Below are 17,153 nucleotides of genomic sequence, written 5' to 3' on the forward strand. Positions count from 1 at the left end.
ATTGGTTTGTTAAAGTGTGCATGTCCTGTTTATACAACATAAGGGTGGGTGGGAGGGCCCAAAGACAATTCCGTCTTGCACCTCTTTTTTTTCTTTGCATTATGTACTATTTGGGGCCTAGTTTTTCAAACTGCCATCCTGTCTGCCACTGCAGTGTCACTCCTAGATGGGCCACGTGTTTGTGCCGCCCACTCGTGTCGCTTAGCATAGTCATCCAGCTACCTCGGTGCAACCTTTTGGACATAAAAACACTATTGTGCGGTGTTCAGAATAGACTGGAAATTAGTGGAAATTAAGGTTATTGATGTTAATAATAGCATAGGAGCAGAAAAACCCACAAATTCTGTGATTTTAGCTGTTTTTATGCTTATTTAAAAAAAAAATACAGATCCAAAACACAAAACCCAGAACCCAAAACATGGAGGGGTGGTTTTGGCAAAACCAATCCATATACAAAACACGAAGAAAGATCCAGATCCAAAACCAAAACACAAAACACTAAAAGTGGCCAGTGCACACCCCTAGTTTACCTGACTCCACGCAGTATGTGTGCCACTTCCTGTGTGCAACTAGACCTCAGGCTATTGCCGTCACCGCAAAGGCTTAATTATGCAGGCCCCTAAAACGCGGTCCAAATTCACAGGCACGCCTGCTTTTGCCCATCCACCCCCACAAAATGGCACTTCCTGTCAATTACTTTTCTCTGGGTCTGAGTTGCCTCTGCACACGCAGTACCCATTGCAATAGCTAGTTTGCGCACCTGCAGTGCAATGCATATGTATGCACAGTGCGAAAACATCGGCCGAGTGTGTGCATTATCTCCTGTGTGTTCCTTGCTGTATCAGACTCTTTGTACCTTAAGGCACCCATTCACAGGGCGATAAAGCAGGTGGTTTGACTTATTGGTGTGATTTGCCTTCTATATCGCACCGTGTATGGCCCTGATGTCGGGCAGAGGCACTCCCGTGGGGTTGTACATCGCACCCCCTGATCTTTCTGCAGGACCAATTGATCAGGGGATCCGATGAATGATCCCATGGATTGTAATGTGGGTGAGGGGGGAGCTGGCATATCAGGCTGTCAGCCACTCAATTGCACCATGTGTGCGGACCACACGATATGTGGGGTAACGGATCCCCTGTCACCTCGCACGGTGCTGTAGCAACATGTATTAATTCTTTCAGACTCTCAAACTTTCTTCAAAATTTCAAACAGGCTCTCAAGACCCACTTATTTAACAAAGCTGTACATCTCTCATCCTAACCCACTGCTCCATGCTCATAGATCACTATCTCTCCCCTCTGTGTCACCCATGTCTATCTGTCTCTCCACTTTAGAATGTATGCTTTTACAAGCATGGCCCTATTCTCTAATGTGCTTTTTCTCCCCTCACTTACATTATCATCTATTCATTACTCCCTACAACGGCTCCTAACCCTTGCTTTCTGTCACCTTGCTGCTTATTTGAATATTATGACCACTGTTGCAGCAATGTTTATAAACCATGTCCTTGTCCTGCATTATTTTGTACTGTAAGTCACTGTTTTCTATGTACTGATAAAGGCCCTACAGAACTATGGTGGTGCCATATAAATAAATAATAATAATAATAATAATAATAATAATAATAATAATAATAATAATAATAATAATAATAATATTAATTAGAGATGTGCTGCTTCAGTTTTATGAAAACAGAGCCCATATGAGTTTCGCTTATCCAAACACTTTTAAACTCATGCAATAATTGTTTTCCTACAGAGCTCTCTGGCACAATATATATATATAAAAAATAATTATATATTAATTATTAATTAAAAGATAATTGTCCAAAAAAGGTTTGGCAAAGTATTATAAAATCAAAAAGAAGTTTTATAGTTTAAAGTAGGGATGTGCAGGCTCGGTTCTACTCGGTTCCGTTCGGTTTTTTTTACCGAATCTTATTGGCTATCCCAAACTCGTGATAGCTGAAACCCAATAAGATTCGGGGAGAAAAAACGAATGGAACCGAGTAGAACTGAGCCTGCACATCCCTAGTTTAAAGATGTGTCTATAGATATAAGAAAGGTTATGTAGATTTAAATTTGATTCCCACTATCGTCAGTCTTGTTTTGATATAGTGTAAGTACTTCAAGTATCAATAATATGGGGTGATGTTATATAATATCAGGGTATAGACTTGTCCAGATTAAATAGGATACAGTGATCTTGCATAATTGAAAAATAATAATATAATTTAATTTGGCTATACAAATTGTTGTATAATATTTTTATGTAAACAATGTGTATGTAAAAAATTCCACTTATTTCCCCAATATTAGGGCTATGAAGATCAGATAATTTTTCTCTCTTTATGATTCAGAGAAAATAGTATCATAATCCTTGTACAAATGTATCATCCGTTTTTTTAGTAGCAAAACACTGATATTTAGCAACCGTTTCAAATTCACTCATACAACGCTGCCATTACTCTGTTATATAAAAATTTGACACTCTCTTTTCCATTACTCTGTCTAATATTACTCTCAAGAAAGTTGAATAGCACCCCCGAGGATACATTATTTAAAATATTGAATAAGGGGAACTACTAAAACCTATAAGAACATAATAAAATGCTGGTGTTGTAATCAATCAATATAGTTGGTGTGGGACCATCCAATACTTTTTGTAAAAGTCATCTTGTCTGTGTTGGATCTCATGGGTTTTGGATTTGACAAAAGTATCTCCCTCATGGATGTGGGTGCCATTTCACACAGGACGCTTGATGGTTAGGGTGGGCTGTTGGCTGCAGTACTAAGTCAGTGTCAAAGAAGGGCAGTGGGTTGAAACTAAGCACTGATGTGACTGACTGTAAAGGGCTGTGGGCTGCCTGCAGCACTAAAAAGACTGTGACAGTGAAAGGCTGTGGGGTACTGCTGTTGCTATGGCTGACTGTGAAGGGCTGTGGGGTGCCTACTGCTGTGGCTGTGTCAGATTGTGTGGGGCTGTGGGGTGCAGCACCAAGGACTGTGTAAGGGAAGAGTTGGGGGGTTCAAGCACTGCTGTGACTGTATCAGACTGTGAAGTGCTGAGGTGTGCAGCACTGTGAGGCACTATGTACAGTGCACATACCATGTAAAAAACCTTAAAATATTACTGTACAATAATAATGTCCAGTAGGTGTTTTGCCACCATTAATATTAGTGCTCTTAGTCACAGGCTGAAAGTGTGCCATTTATTTAAAAAATATTACTTTTTTGTTCTAAAACTTGTGTGTGTTCAGGCAGTGTACTGGATTAAAAAAATGCTCAGTGGGTGCTCTGTCACCATTAATATAAGTGCTAGTAGTCACAGTGTGTAGGTTTCATTAAAAAATATTTTTTTTTTGTTCTAAAACGTTTGTGTTCAGGGCCAGGTATTGGCACTATGTTAAAAAAATGTAATTCAGTTGGTGCTGTGTCTCCATTAATATCATTGATGTGAGTCGATATGGATCATGTTCAGTCAATAGAAGAGCAGGATCAGCAACCAAATACTAGTGCTGCAGCTGCTTCCAGTCATAAGGATACTAGTACAGCAACATCTACAAATGCTGGTGCTCAAGGGCATAGAAGGTTTAAAACAGGGCACCTGAATTTAAAACAATATTTCTCAATGTTAAAGAAAAAAACATCACCTGTAATAATGGGAAGGTTACTGCCAAAAAACATAAAATTGACAACATGCCATACACCAGATGCAGTGGCAAGGAAAGGCTCAGGCCTTCGCTTTTTTTTGAGAGTGGTTGTCTAGACTTGCTGTCAGTTAGGCATCTTCTTCTGTAACCTCACATGGTTATGAAATACCTTCTCACTCAGGGCCTGATTCTACAAGGATCATAATTGCAAAGCTGCATGCAAGCAGCTTTGCAATTGCGATCCTTGTAGATGTGGCAATGCAGCAGGAGGCATCATGCCTCCTGTGCATTAATTAACTGAGCTGTGTTGTCCAACACAGCATCAGTTAATCTGCATACCATCAGCCGGCTGAGGTGACCCATGGGGTCCTGCAACCGGCCTCCGCAGTTAAGGGGAAAAGGTCAGGAAATCTCGATCAGCACACAGAGATCCTGGCTTATTCCCTCCCCCACAATGGTGGTGACATGCCTCTGTTTCAGGAAACAGGGCATCACCACCCCCTCCCTGCCCACAAATGGCAGCAGACTGACAGTCTGCTGCTAGGTTGCGTGCGGCCTCATAGACCCATTCTTGTCATGCGAAGAATGGGTCTGGCACCTCTGCAGATTCCCAAACATCAGGAATCTGTGTTCAACAGTGCACTAGCATGCACTGTTGAATAAGGCCCTCAGAGTCTAGAAGATGTGTGAAATGTAAATCAGGTAAATCAGTGCAGAAAAAAAACACTAATGCTGAAGAAAAACTGTGTTCAGATTAGGGGTGAGCGGGTTCGGATTTCTGAAATCCGAACCCCCCCGAGCCCCCCCGATCCGAGTCCGATCCGAGTCAGGCTCGACTTTTCCCGCCTGACTCGGATCTGAAATCGAGGCAAAACGTCATCTTCCCGCCTTCCGAGTCTCGCGGGTTTTGGATCCTATATAAGGTACACACGTCGGCGCCATTTTCTCACTCGGCTGTGGACAGTGAAGAGGGAGGGTGGGAGTTAGGGCTGTGTAGTGTAGTGTAGTGTAGTGCTGCTGTTGTCCACTACTTCAAAGTCCATAGGGGCTGGCTGTGTTGTGCTGTGCTGCTGTTGTTAATAGGGGCTGTGTCCACTACTTCAAAGTCCATAGGGGCTGGCTGGACTGTGTTGTGCAGTCAGTTCTCCATAGGGGCTGTGTCCACTCCAAAGTCCTGTGCAGTGTCCCAGTCCTAAAGGAGTGCTGTAGTGTTGTCCAGGGGGTGCTCTGTCCATCAGGGGTGCTCCCCCCAAGTGCTAAAAAAATAATATATTTTCTGTGTTTGTGAATTGTGTGCGCAGTAGCCGCACGTGCATCAACAAAGTAGTGCCAAGCGTGCGCCTGTGTCATAAGTAAAGGGCCGGCTGGCTTGACCGTTAAGGGTGCTGTAACCCCCGAAAGTACACTCCAGTCCAAACCAAAAAAAAAATTATTTTCTGTGTTTGTGAATTGTGTGCGCAGTAGCCGCACGTGCATCAACAAAGTAGTGCCAAGCGTGCGCCTGTGTCATAAGTAAAGGGCCGGCTGGCTTGACCGTTAAGGGTGCTGTAACCCCCGAAAGTACACTCCAGTCCAAACCAAAAAAAAAATTATTTTCTGTGTTTGTGAATTGTGTGCGCAGTAGCCGCACGTGCATCAACAAAGTAGTGCCAAGCGTGCGCCTGTGTCATAAGTAAAGGGCCGGCTGGCTTGACCGTTAAGGGTGCTGTAACCCCCGAAAGTACACTCCAGTCCAAACCAAAAAAAATATTATTTTCTGTGTTTGTGAATTGTGTGCGCAGTAGTCGCACGTGCATCAACAAAGTAGTGCCAAGCGTGCGCCTGTGTCATAAGTAAAGGGCCGGCTGGCTTGACCGTTAAAGGGTGCTGTATCCCCCAAGTACACTCCAGTCCAAACCAAAAAAAAAATTATTTTCTGTGTTTGTGAATTGTGTGCGCAGTAGCCGCACGTGCATCAACAAAGTAGTGCCAAGCGTGCGCCTGTGTCATAAGTAAAGGGCCGGCTGGCTTGACCGTTAAGGGTGCTGTAACCCCCGAAAGTACACTCCAGTCCAAACCAAAAAAAAAATATTTTCTGTGTTTGTGAATTGTGTGCGCAGTAGCCGCACGTGCATCAACAAAGTAGTGCCAAGAGTGCGCCTGTGTCATAAGTAAAGGGCCGGCTGGCTTGACCGTTAAGGGTGCTGTAACCCCCGAAAGTACACTCCAGTCCAAACCAAAAAAAAAATTATTTTCTGTGTTTGTGAATTGTGTGCGCAGTAGCCGCACGTGCATCAACAAAGTAGTGCCAAGCGTGCGCCTGTGTCATAAGTAAAGGGCCGGCTGGCTTGACCGTTAAGGGTGCTGTAACCCCCGAAAGTACACTCCAGTCCAAACCAAAAAAAAATTATTTTCTGTGTTTGTGAATTGTGTGCGCAGTAGCCGCACGTGCATCAACAAAGTAGTGCCAAGCGTGCGCCTGTGTCATAAGTAAAGGGCCGGCTGGCTTGACCGTTAAGGGTGCTGTAACCCCCGAAAGTACACTCCAGTCCAAACCAAAAAAAAAATTATTTTCTGTGTTTGTGAATTGTGTGCGCAGTAGCCACACGTGCATCAACAAAGTAGTGCCAAGCGTGCGCCTGTGTCATAAGTAAAGGGCCGGCTGGCTTGACCGTTAAGGGTGCTGTAACCCCCGAAAGTACACTCCAGTCCAAACCAAAAAAAAAATTATTTTCTGTGTTTGTGAATTGTGTGCGCAGTAGCCGCACGTGCATCAACAAAGTAGTGCCAAGCGTGCGCCTGTGTCATAAGTAAAGGGCCGGCTGGCTTGACCGTTAAGGGTGCTGTAACCCCCGAAAGTACACTCCAGTCCAAACCAAAAAAAAAATTATTTTCTGTGTTTGTGAATTGTGTGCGCAGTAGCCGCACGTGCATCAACAAAGTAGTGCCAAGCGTGCGCCTGTGTCATAAGTAAAGGGCCGGCTGGCTTGACCGTTAAAGGGTGCTGTAACCCCCGAAAGTACACTCCAGTCCAAACCAAAAAAAAATTATTTTCTGTGTTTGTGAATTGTGTGCGCAGTAGCCGCACGTGCATCAACAAAGTAGTGCCAAGAGTGCGCCTGTGTCATAAGTAAAGGGCCGGCTGGCTTGACCGTTAAAGGGTGCTGTAACCCCCGAAAGTACACTCCAGGCCAAACCAAAAAAAAATTATTTTCTGTGTTTGTGAATTGTGTGCGCAGTAGCCGCACGTGCATCAACAAAGTAGTGCCAAGAGTGCGCCTGTGTCATAAGTAAAGGGCCGGCTGGCTTGACCGTTAAAGGGTGCTGTAACCCACAAAGTACACTCCAGTCCAAACCAAAAAAAAAATTATTTTCTGTGTTTAGCCGCACGTATATATCAAATCGATATAACATAAATGGAGGACCAAACTTTCTCCGATAAAAATAAAATAGAGAAAGATCAAGAACCACTTCCTCCTAGTGCTGAAGCTGCTGCCACTAGTCATGACATAGACGATAACATGCCATCAACGTCGTCTGCCAAGGCCGATGCCCAATGTCATAGTAGAGGGCACATACAATCCCAAATGGCAAAGTTCAGGAAAATGACCTTGAAAAAGACATTTAAATCAGCTGAAGAGAAACGTAAACTTGCCAATATGCCATTTACGACACGGAGTGGCAAGGAACGGCTAAGGTCGATCCCTAGTATGTTCATGACTAGTGGTTCAGCTTCACATGACGATGGAAGCCCTCCTCCCACTAAAAAAATCAAAAGAGTTAAGCTGGCAAAAGCACAGCGAAGAACTGTGCTTTCTAAGAAGATATCACAAATCCCCAAGGAGAGTCCAAGTGTGGTGGTGGTTGCGATGCCTGACCTTCCCAGCACTGGACGGGAAGAGGTGGCTCTTTCCACCATTTGCATGCCCCCTGCAAGTGCTGAAAGGAGCACCCACAGTCCACTTGCTGATATGCAAATTGAAGATGTCACTGTTGAAGTACAACAGGATGAGGATACTGGTGTAGCTGGCGCTGAGGAGGAAGTTGGCGAGGAGGATTCTGATGGTGATGTGGTTTGTTTAAATCAGGCTCCGGGGGAGACAGTTGTTGTCCGTGGGATGAAAAAGCCCATCACGGTCATGCCTGGGCAGAAGACCAAACATTCCACCTCTTTGGTCTGGCAATATTTCTATCCAAATCCGGACAACAACTGTCTTGCCATATGTACCATATGTAAAGGTGAAATAAGTAGGGGTAGGGACGTCAACCACCTAGGAACATCCTCCCTTATACGGCACCTGCAGCGCGTTCATAAAAAGTTACTGTCAAGTTCAGAAACTTTGGCTAAGACCGTAAGCAGTCCAGGGACACCTAAATCCCGTTGTCCTGTTGTATCCAAGCGCCTGCAAACCACACCGTCAACTCCCTCCTCGTCAATTTCCTCCTTAGTCAGGATCGGAAGTAGTCCTGCAGGCCATGTCACTGGCATGACTGACTCTCCTATCCGGGATTCCTCTGGAGGATCCTGCATTGCTACGCCTACTGCTGCCGCTGCTGCTGTTGCTGCTGCTGGGAGTCGTTCATCATCCCAGAGAGGAAGTAGGAACACCACTACTTTTACTAAACAATTGACCCTCCAACAGTCCTTAGCGAGGAGGATGAAGTACGACAGCAGTCATCCTGAAGCAAAACGTATAACTGAGGCCTTGACTGCTATGTTGGTGTTAGACGTGCGTCCGGTATCCGCCATTAGTGCAGTGGGATTTAGACAATTGATGGAGGTAGTGTGTCCCCGGTTCCAAATACCGTCTAGATTCCACTTCACTAGGCAGGCGATACCGAGACTGTACAGAAACGTCAGAAAAAGTGTCCTCAGTGTCCTGAAAAATGCCGTTGTACACAATGTCCACTTAACCACGGACATGTGGACAAGTGGAACAGGGCAGACTAAGGACTATATGACTGTGACAGCCCACTGGGTAGATGTATCACCTTACGCAGCAACAGCAGCAGCGTCACCAGTAGCAGCATCTCAGAAACGCCAGCTCGTTACAAGGCAGGCTACGCTGTGTATCACCGGTTTCAGTAAGAGGCACACCGCCGACAACCTCTTAGAGAAACTGAGGGAAATCATCGCCCAGTGGCTTACCCCACTTAGACTCTCCTGGGGATTTGTGATATCTGACAACGCCACCAATATTGTGCGGGCATTACATCTGGGCAAATTCCAGCACGTCCCATGTTTTGCTCACACAATAAACTTGGTGGTGCAGAATTTTCTGAAAAGCGACAGGGGCGTGCAGGAGACGCTTTGGGTGGCCCGAAAAATTTCTGGCCACTTTCGCCATTCAGCGACTGCGTGCCGAAGACTGGAGCGCCAGCAAACACTCTTGAACCTGCCCCGCCATCACCTGAAGCAAGAGGTTGTGACACGGTGGAACTCAACCCTCTATATGCTTCAGAGGATGGAGGAGCAGCAAAAGGCCATACAAGCCTATACATCCACCTATGACATAGGCAAAGGAGGGGGTATGCACCTGACTCAAGCGCAGTGGAGAATGATTTCCGTGTTGTGCAAGGTTCTCCAGCCCTTCGAACTTGCCACACGTGAAGTCAGTTCAGACACTGCCAGCTTGAGTCAGGTCATTCCCCTCATCAGGCTTTTGCAGAAGCAGCTGGAGAAAGTGAAGGAGGAGCTAAGACGGAGCGATTCCGCTCGGCATGTGGGACTTGTGGATGAAGCCCTTCATTCGCTTTGCCAGGATTCCAGGGTGGTCAATCTGTTGAAATCAGACCACTACATTTTGGCCACCGTGCTCGATCCTAGGTTTAAAGCCTATGTGGTGTCTCTCTTTCCGGCCGACACAAGCCTGCAGAGGTGCAAAGACCTGCTGGTGAACACACTGTCAGCTGAAGCGGAACGTGACACGTCAACAGCTCCTTCTTCATTTTCTCCTGCAACTGGGGCTGCCAGGAAAAAACTTAGGTATCCTAAGCAACCCGCTGGCGGTGATGCAGGACAGGCAGGACCAAGTTTGGACATCTGGTCCGGACTGAAGGACCTGGCAACAATTTCTGACATGTCTACTGTCACTGCATATGATACTGTCACCATTGACAGAATGGTGGAGGATTACATCGGTGACAGCATCCAAGTAGGCATGGCAGACAGTCCATACCTGTACTGGCAGGAAAAAGAGGCAATTTGGAGGCCCCTGTACAAACTGGCTCTATTTTACCTGAGTTGCCCCCCCTCCAGTGTGTACTCCGAAAGAGTGTTTAGTGCAGCCGGGAACCTTGTCAGCGAAAGGCGTAGGAGGTTGCTTCCACAGAATGTGGAGAAGATGATGTTCATCAAAATGAATTATCAGCTCTTCCAGGGAGACCAGCCTCCAGAAGGTACAGAGGGACCTGTGGTGGTGGATTCAAGTGGGGACGAGTTAATACTTTGTGAGGATGAGGATGTACACACTGAAGAGGGTGAGGAATCGGTGGATGAGGAGGATGAGGATGACATCTTGCCTCCATAGAGCCAGTTTGTGCAGGGACACATTAATTGCCAGCTTGTTTTGTGGGGGCCCAAACGAACCAATCATTTCAGCCACAGTTGTGTGGCAGACCCTGGCGCTGAAATGATTGGTTTGTTAAAGTGTGCATGTCCTGTTTATACAACATAAGGGTGGGTGGGAGGGCCCAAGGACAATTCCATCTTGCACCTCTTTTTTTTCTTTGCATTATGTACAGTTTGGGGCCTAGTTTTTCAAACTGCCATCCTGTCTGCCACTGCAGTTTCACGCCTAGATGGGTCACGTGTTTGTGCCGCCCACTCGTGTCGCTTAGCATAGTCATCCAGCTACCTCGGTGCAACGTTTTGGACATAAAAACACTATTGTGAGGTGTGAGGTGTTCAGAATAGACTGGAAATGAGTGGAAATTAAGGTTATTGAGGTTAATAATAGCATAGGAGCAGAAAAACCTACAAATTCTGTGATTTTAGCTGTTTTTATGCTTTTTTAAAAAAAAATACAGATCCAAAACACAAAACCCAGAACCCAAAACACGGAAGGGTGGTTTTGGCAAAACCAATCCAGATCCAAAACACGAAGAAAGATCCAGATCCAAAACCAAAACACAAAACACGAAAAGTGGCCGGTGCACACCCCTAGTTCAGATATGTCACAAATTCATGAGGAGAGTCTAAGGGTGTATATGAGTTCTATGTGTGAGTCTGACATTTCAGATACTGGGCCTGATTCAGAGATGTACGCTAAACCATTGGTTAGTGCACATCTCCAATGTTTGGAGAACTGCACATGCGCAGCAGGTGTACTGCACATGTGCAGCCCTCTGACAGCGAGCCCATTCGCAGTGTGTCCCAGCCGCAGCCTGATTGACAGGCTGCGGCGTTTGGGAGGTGGAGCGAGGGCGTTCCCTGGCAGTGTTCCCTGGAAATGGGGATGTGTTGCTACTGTTTTCCAGGAGGAATGAGGCCAGGGTCTGCCTGGGTGCATGCAGACTTCCTGGCCTCGCAAGCTGCCAGGACCCGGCCAGGCTGCGGAAAGATTTAGCTCCTGCAGCCTGGCCAATGGAACATCAACAACAATAGCTATTGATGGTCACAATTGTTTAGATGATGAGTAATGGTGATCCCAGGCTATGACCTGGGATGCAGCACTGGGATCACGCAAATGCAGCAAGGAGGTGTGTGATACCTCCTTCTGCATTTGCATTTTAAATTGACAGAATTGCACAGCGTCTTGTGTGCAGCTGTGCAATTCCATCCACCTCTGAATCAGACCCACTGTACTTATAAAGAAGCCTTATTTCACCGTTTCTGTAACCTTTAAAAATGTGGGGATGAACAGATGGTGACATAATAGAAATTGAGGATGCTAGTATGGAAGTGCAACAGAAGGATGAGTGGGATATTTGTGTACTATCTGATACTAATGAGGATGTTGTTTGTGTAAGTCAGCCACTACTGGCAGCAGTTTTGCTCATGATAAAAAGAAAACCATTGTCATGCCTGTGCAGAAAAGTCGCCTTTTGGGTATTGAACTATGTTTACTCAAATCTTCATAACATTTCTGAAGGCATCTGTACCACTTGTGAGGCCAAAGTTAGTAGAGATAAGGGCATTAACCATATAGGCACCTCCTCCCTGTTACATCATTTACATGCGAGTTCATGCAACTTATTTAACAAAAATATAATAAATTGTAAAATAATTACAAGCAGTCCAGTATCAGCTTTTTAGCAGTTTGGACAAGCACATGCAATCTCCACCACCAACATCCTCTTCATCAACCTCCTCATTTATGATTGAAGGCAGTCCTTCCAAAAAAAATTTTTCTGGGGGCCCAAATAAACCAAAGAATTCAGCCACAGCCAATAGTAGCAGTCTCTGTGCTTTGCTTATTAAAGAGTGCATGTAATTTTTAATATCTAACATAAAGGGTGGGTGGAAGGGCCCTAGGACAATTCCATCTTGCACCACTTTTCTTTTCATTATGGGCTGTATTTTGGGGGGGGCATAAGGTATGGTCTTTTTTTGCATATTCAAACACATTTATTAGTTATTGCTCTAATACATTATTACAAATTTTTAAAAAGTAAATAAATTTTAATAGCCAAGGATTCACAACAAGGGTTACATAGTAAATTAAAAACAAGTAGGAGGTTGACCTGCTGGCCATAATTCCCAACTCCTCCCTCATAAATTTTTGTTAGGCAATGAAAACATTAAAACATTAAATTAAATTAACTAATCTCTCCCTCTTTCCTTTATCTGCCTTCCACTCCATACATACTACACCTCAACTTCCCTGTTTGGCCCTCAAACCTCTGATCCATTTCTTGATTAATAAAAACATTATTGGTTTATATGGGGTAATATAGTTTATTAAACTGCCATGCTTTCTGCCACTGCTGTGTGGCAACATTTTCATGGATGTGCTTTAGTCTTTTAAACTGCTGTGTTTGTGCCACTGCTCTGTTGCTTAGTTTAGCCAGCCAGCCTTTGGCCAATCTTGGTGAACAATATTGTGAACTGTTTGTAGTCAAAATTGACTGGAAATTAATATTATTGAGGTTATTAATACTGTTGGAACAATAGCAGGCACAAATGACATTATTTTAGCTATTTTTATCAATAAAAAAAATTACAGATATTTAGCCAAAATGTGGCAGTGGTTTTGCTAAACCTAAACCAAACATGAAGATGAATCCAGATCCAAATCCAAAACATGGAGGTCCATGCACAACTCTAGTATTTACAGAGCACACCACAGTTTCAATAGTATAATTCAGTACAATTGAATGCATTTTCTCTGTTGAAAACTTTGTCACACAGTATAGAATATACTTATCTCCATGTCTAGTCACAAAAGAGGTAATTTGTATTCATTTGTTTCTGGAAAATTGATTGCCCTGCTGTGCACAAGAGTCCCTTTTTGGCACAAGCCAAAATCATGGCAGGGTGCTATTGTCCCATAAAGAGCAATACATTATTACAATAATAACAGCTAGCACATACAGTAATGTTACATACATTAAGTCTAAGTAAAGATGATTATACCATGATAGTACAACTCATTATGAATAAAAAAGGACACTAGTGGTTAAAGGTAATTTTTTTCCAGACTGTCAGGACTGTGGTGATTTGGTGATTTGTATTCCTGACTGTGATGCTGGTGGCTCAGTGGTGGAACTCGTGATCTGAAAACTAGCAGTTTTGATATAGTTTTTGTGCCTGTGCAGACATAGGAGCTGATGGTACAAAGGTAACAAGGTAATATGTTGCTAGGACTCAAGGAATAAGCTTGGGTACTGGAGCCTGGTGATGACCAGGGCTATGGGGAAGGAACACAAGGAGCCAGTGTCACTCTGGAGTATTGAAAGCTGTGGTCCAGGATTATGGGAGGAATCGGAGGCGAGGGGCCTGGATATATGATCTCCTCATCCACAAGTCTTGGACATTGGCGAGACCTTGTCAATGGTGCAGAATCTAACTTACAGGGAGGTGTTCGCCGGTGACCCCTCCAAGCAGGATATGGGATTAGCAGCACCATGCAGGCAGATAGTGGTCCTTTGACCAGGTATCCAAGCTCTGTGGGAATAGAGATTCAAAATAGCAATGGCCCAAGGGAAGTGCCTAAGCAAAGGCACAAATACACAGAGTGAATTCACTAGAAGGTAGTACCCAGGAAGGAACTCTGATCCCCAAAACACAAGGCTGACCATGGAAGTCCGCATGCACCTAAGGTGGAATACTCAGTGCATCACCCACCACCGCAGCAGGCGTCTGACAGCACGAGAAGTCAGGGGAAGCCAGCGCGGAGGAAAGATATGGCCAATCCTAGGCTGAACCCTGACAGACAGTACTCAGGAGATAGCACAGACTGACAGGTCTCAGGAGTTGGCTAATACCCTAGCTAGGGAATTGGAGTCTAAACACACCAGTGGTCTTCTCCAGGGAACCCTGCAAGGAGATTTGGATTTTGCTGCATCTGGTATGCAGGTCAGGGCCCCCTGGTAAGGTCACCCAAGGTCTGTATCTAGTACTCTCTGGGAATGCTGAGGCCTAAGCCCCAGATCCATGGACAAAGATAACTGGAAAATAGTAGCAGGAGTCAATGATATAGATCTGATGTTTCTGGTTGCAGCTGATGATAATGGAACTAATGGTTCAGGTATCTGATAGGAGCCAATGCTGCTAGTATCAGATAGGGACCAATTGCTGGTTATTGGATAGGACCAATTGCTGGTATCAGATAAGGATCAATGGTGCTAGTATCAGATAGGGACCAATTGCTGGTTATTGGATAGGACCAATTGCTGGTTATAAGAAAGGGACCGATTGCAGGTTATCAAATAGAGCCCATTTGCTGGTTATTGGAAAGGACTGATTTCTGGTTATCGGATAGGAGCAATTGCTGGTTATCAGATAGGGGACTGAGGACCTCATTCAGAGCCGGTCGCACAGAGCATGCGGTCGGTCTGAATGAGGGGAGGATGTCTTGAATTTTCAAGACGTGCTCCTTTGCGGTGGTAAGGCTGTGGGTTAACATCCACAGCCATACGACCGCCTAAGGTGATGGTCGCGATGGTCAAGGGTCTCCCTTGTCATAAGCCCCAGAGAGCTTTTGGCTCTGTCTGAGCTGGGAAGCTCTCCACTGACATCACTAGTGATGTCAGTGGGGCCGCCCCCAAACGGTAGGCATTCCCATGGGAATGCCTCCATTTGGGCTTCCATCCCCCTGGCCCGCCTTCCAAATGGGATGAGCTGTCAATCAACATTGACAGCTCGCCCCCTTTGGATCGAGACCCGCTACAATCGGCACTGTCGGTCGTAGCGGGTCTCACGCATGCTCACGACGGTGCCGGCGCCGTCATGCGCATGCTCTGTGGGGGGCCATTGACCCGGTCCGAGCGCATCAGTGCTAACGACCGGGTCTGAATGACCCCTATATTGCTGGTTATGACTTCCATGGCTGCAGGAGTCTAGAGCCTATATACATAGCACAGGAGTGAGACATGCTGTTCAACGCACTGACTTCTAGTTAGTGGAATCCTAATATTGCCCCTGACCTGTCCTGATTGGCTAACAGAAACAGGTGTCTGCTGCAATGAATCCAGTTGGAGGAAGGATACTCCACATTGAGTGGAGCAAAGAATCACATGATTGCCACTGACATAGGGACTGGAGGATCAGTGGTCAGCTGACAGCAGGTGTCATGATGGTGCCCAGGCATAGCAAGCATGCTTGGGGGTTGCAGCAGCCAGAGGAAGATGTGGTACACTGTGGACAGCAGTGCAGGGCGGGAACTAGAGAGCTAGCCTGAATAGATGAACTGCACAGGCCATCATACCAGCGTGAAGGTGAGATCTGCAGCTCTTTAATGCAATTCCCAACACATACCCTATATATATATATATATATATATATATATATGAGAAGAGGTGCAGACAAGCCCATGTTTCATCACACACTATGGAGTTGATTCTGAGTTTGATGGATCTCTATGACCAATCACAAATGGTGACAATTTGCACACAGCACATTTGTAGATGCAAATCTATATATTTAGTATAGCGTTTGTCCATCATATTCTGATTTAGACAGAACTTGTCTGGATCTGTTTTCTATGAAATTGGACATCTCAGGTCTGGAACTTGGAGGCAGAAATACAATCACACAAAAATTCTGTGACTTGTGGGAGTGTTGTAGGTGTATATCTAAAGCTCCTTGTGATTCTTACCTGCGTGCGTGGGGTAAGGAATCCATTTTCTGACAAATCTCTTGCAAGTAGCATGGGTCTGTTGCAACTGTTGATACTAATGATGATGTTTTCATCAGCTTGCATAAATTCAATGGGTGGCACAAGTTTGTGTGTGACTCAGAATAAGCTCCCTGCTAAGGGATTGTTATATTCCCTATATTTCCTTATACTGTTCCTTGCTTTATAAATATTAGTCCCTTCTACATAAGTCCTTTCACTGCATGAAATAACATAAACACCCACCGAGTTCTCTGTATAATATTAAATTTATCAAAGTATGATTACACAGTACATACAAAACCCTGCTACAATTAACTACAAAACAATATATTCAATTACACACATAAAATACAGTTTACATATATATATATATATATATATATATTTTATCCTTGGGATTACAGGCCTGGTTTGAACCTCTCCATTCAGCAGTATCCAACACATGTTTCCAGCCTCAGTCCATTCACATATACAGTATATAATGTAACCTGAGACAGGAAATAAGGGTAGTGATCTGTTTCAAGTGTGTGTGTGTGTGTAACAACTGATCCTTTCAGCAGGCTGATCAGAGAAAGGAGGGGGTTGGGAGAGAGGGCTTTGTGAAAAGACAGAGCTGGGAATAGAATTCTCCTATAACACTCCCATATCTGCAACTTTTCACAAAAGATTGTGATAACCCACATTCTATAACTACATCTGAAGCAATTCTTGCTAACTTAAGCCAAAGGACTCATTCTATATTGTGTACACCATTGTATTTAGGAAATGAGTGTCACAGACGTGGGGTTTTGAGGCTGTTTTTCCTGAGTGGGTCTTGGACCTGTATTATAAGACTCAGATTCTCTCTGGAGGAGACTTGGTTTAATAAAGTTTCTATGCATGAGAGAGTATATAACTTGATGGAACTTATGAGTGCATGCAGAAGGTTGGTAGAAAGCTGGTAACAACACGGGAGCTGCATGGGGTGGCTAGGAAGCCATATGGAGAAAGGTGGTAGAATGGGAGCTTCTTGGTGTGGCTGGGAAGGCGTATGGAGAATGGTGGTAGCATGGGAGCTACTTAGTGCAGCTTGGAAGCTGTATGGAGAAGTACTTAATGGATGGTAGCAAATACCTACAAAGCACAGTGAGGAGGCACACTTAGTCAAGCTTAGGGAATTGTTACACTGGTCATTAGTGAGTGCAACAGGAAATAATTTTATAGGATCCACAGGATGCTGATTGTCTCAGAGAGAAGGA

The sequence above is a fragment of the Taudactylus pleione genome, unplaced genomic scaffold (assembly GCF_031769625.1).
Source record: "Taudactylus pleione unplaced genomic scaffold, aTauple2 ptg000183l, whole genome shotgun sequence".
NCBI lineage: Eukaryota > Metazoa > Chordata > Amphibia > Anura > Myobatrachidae > Taudactylus > Taudactylus pleione.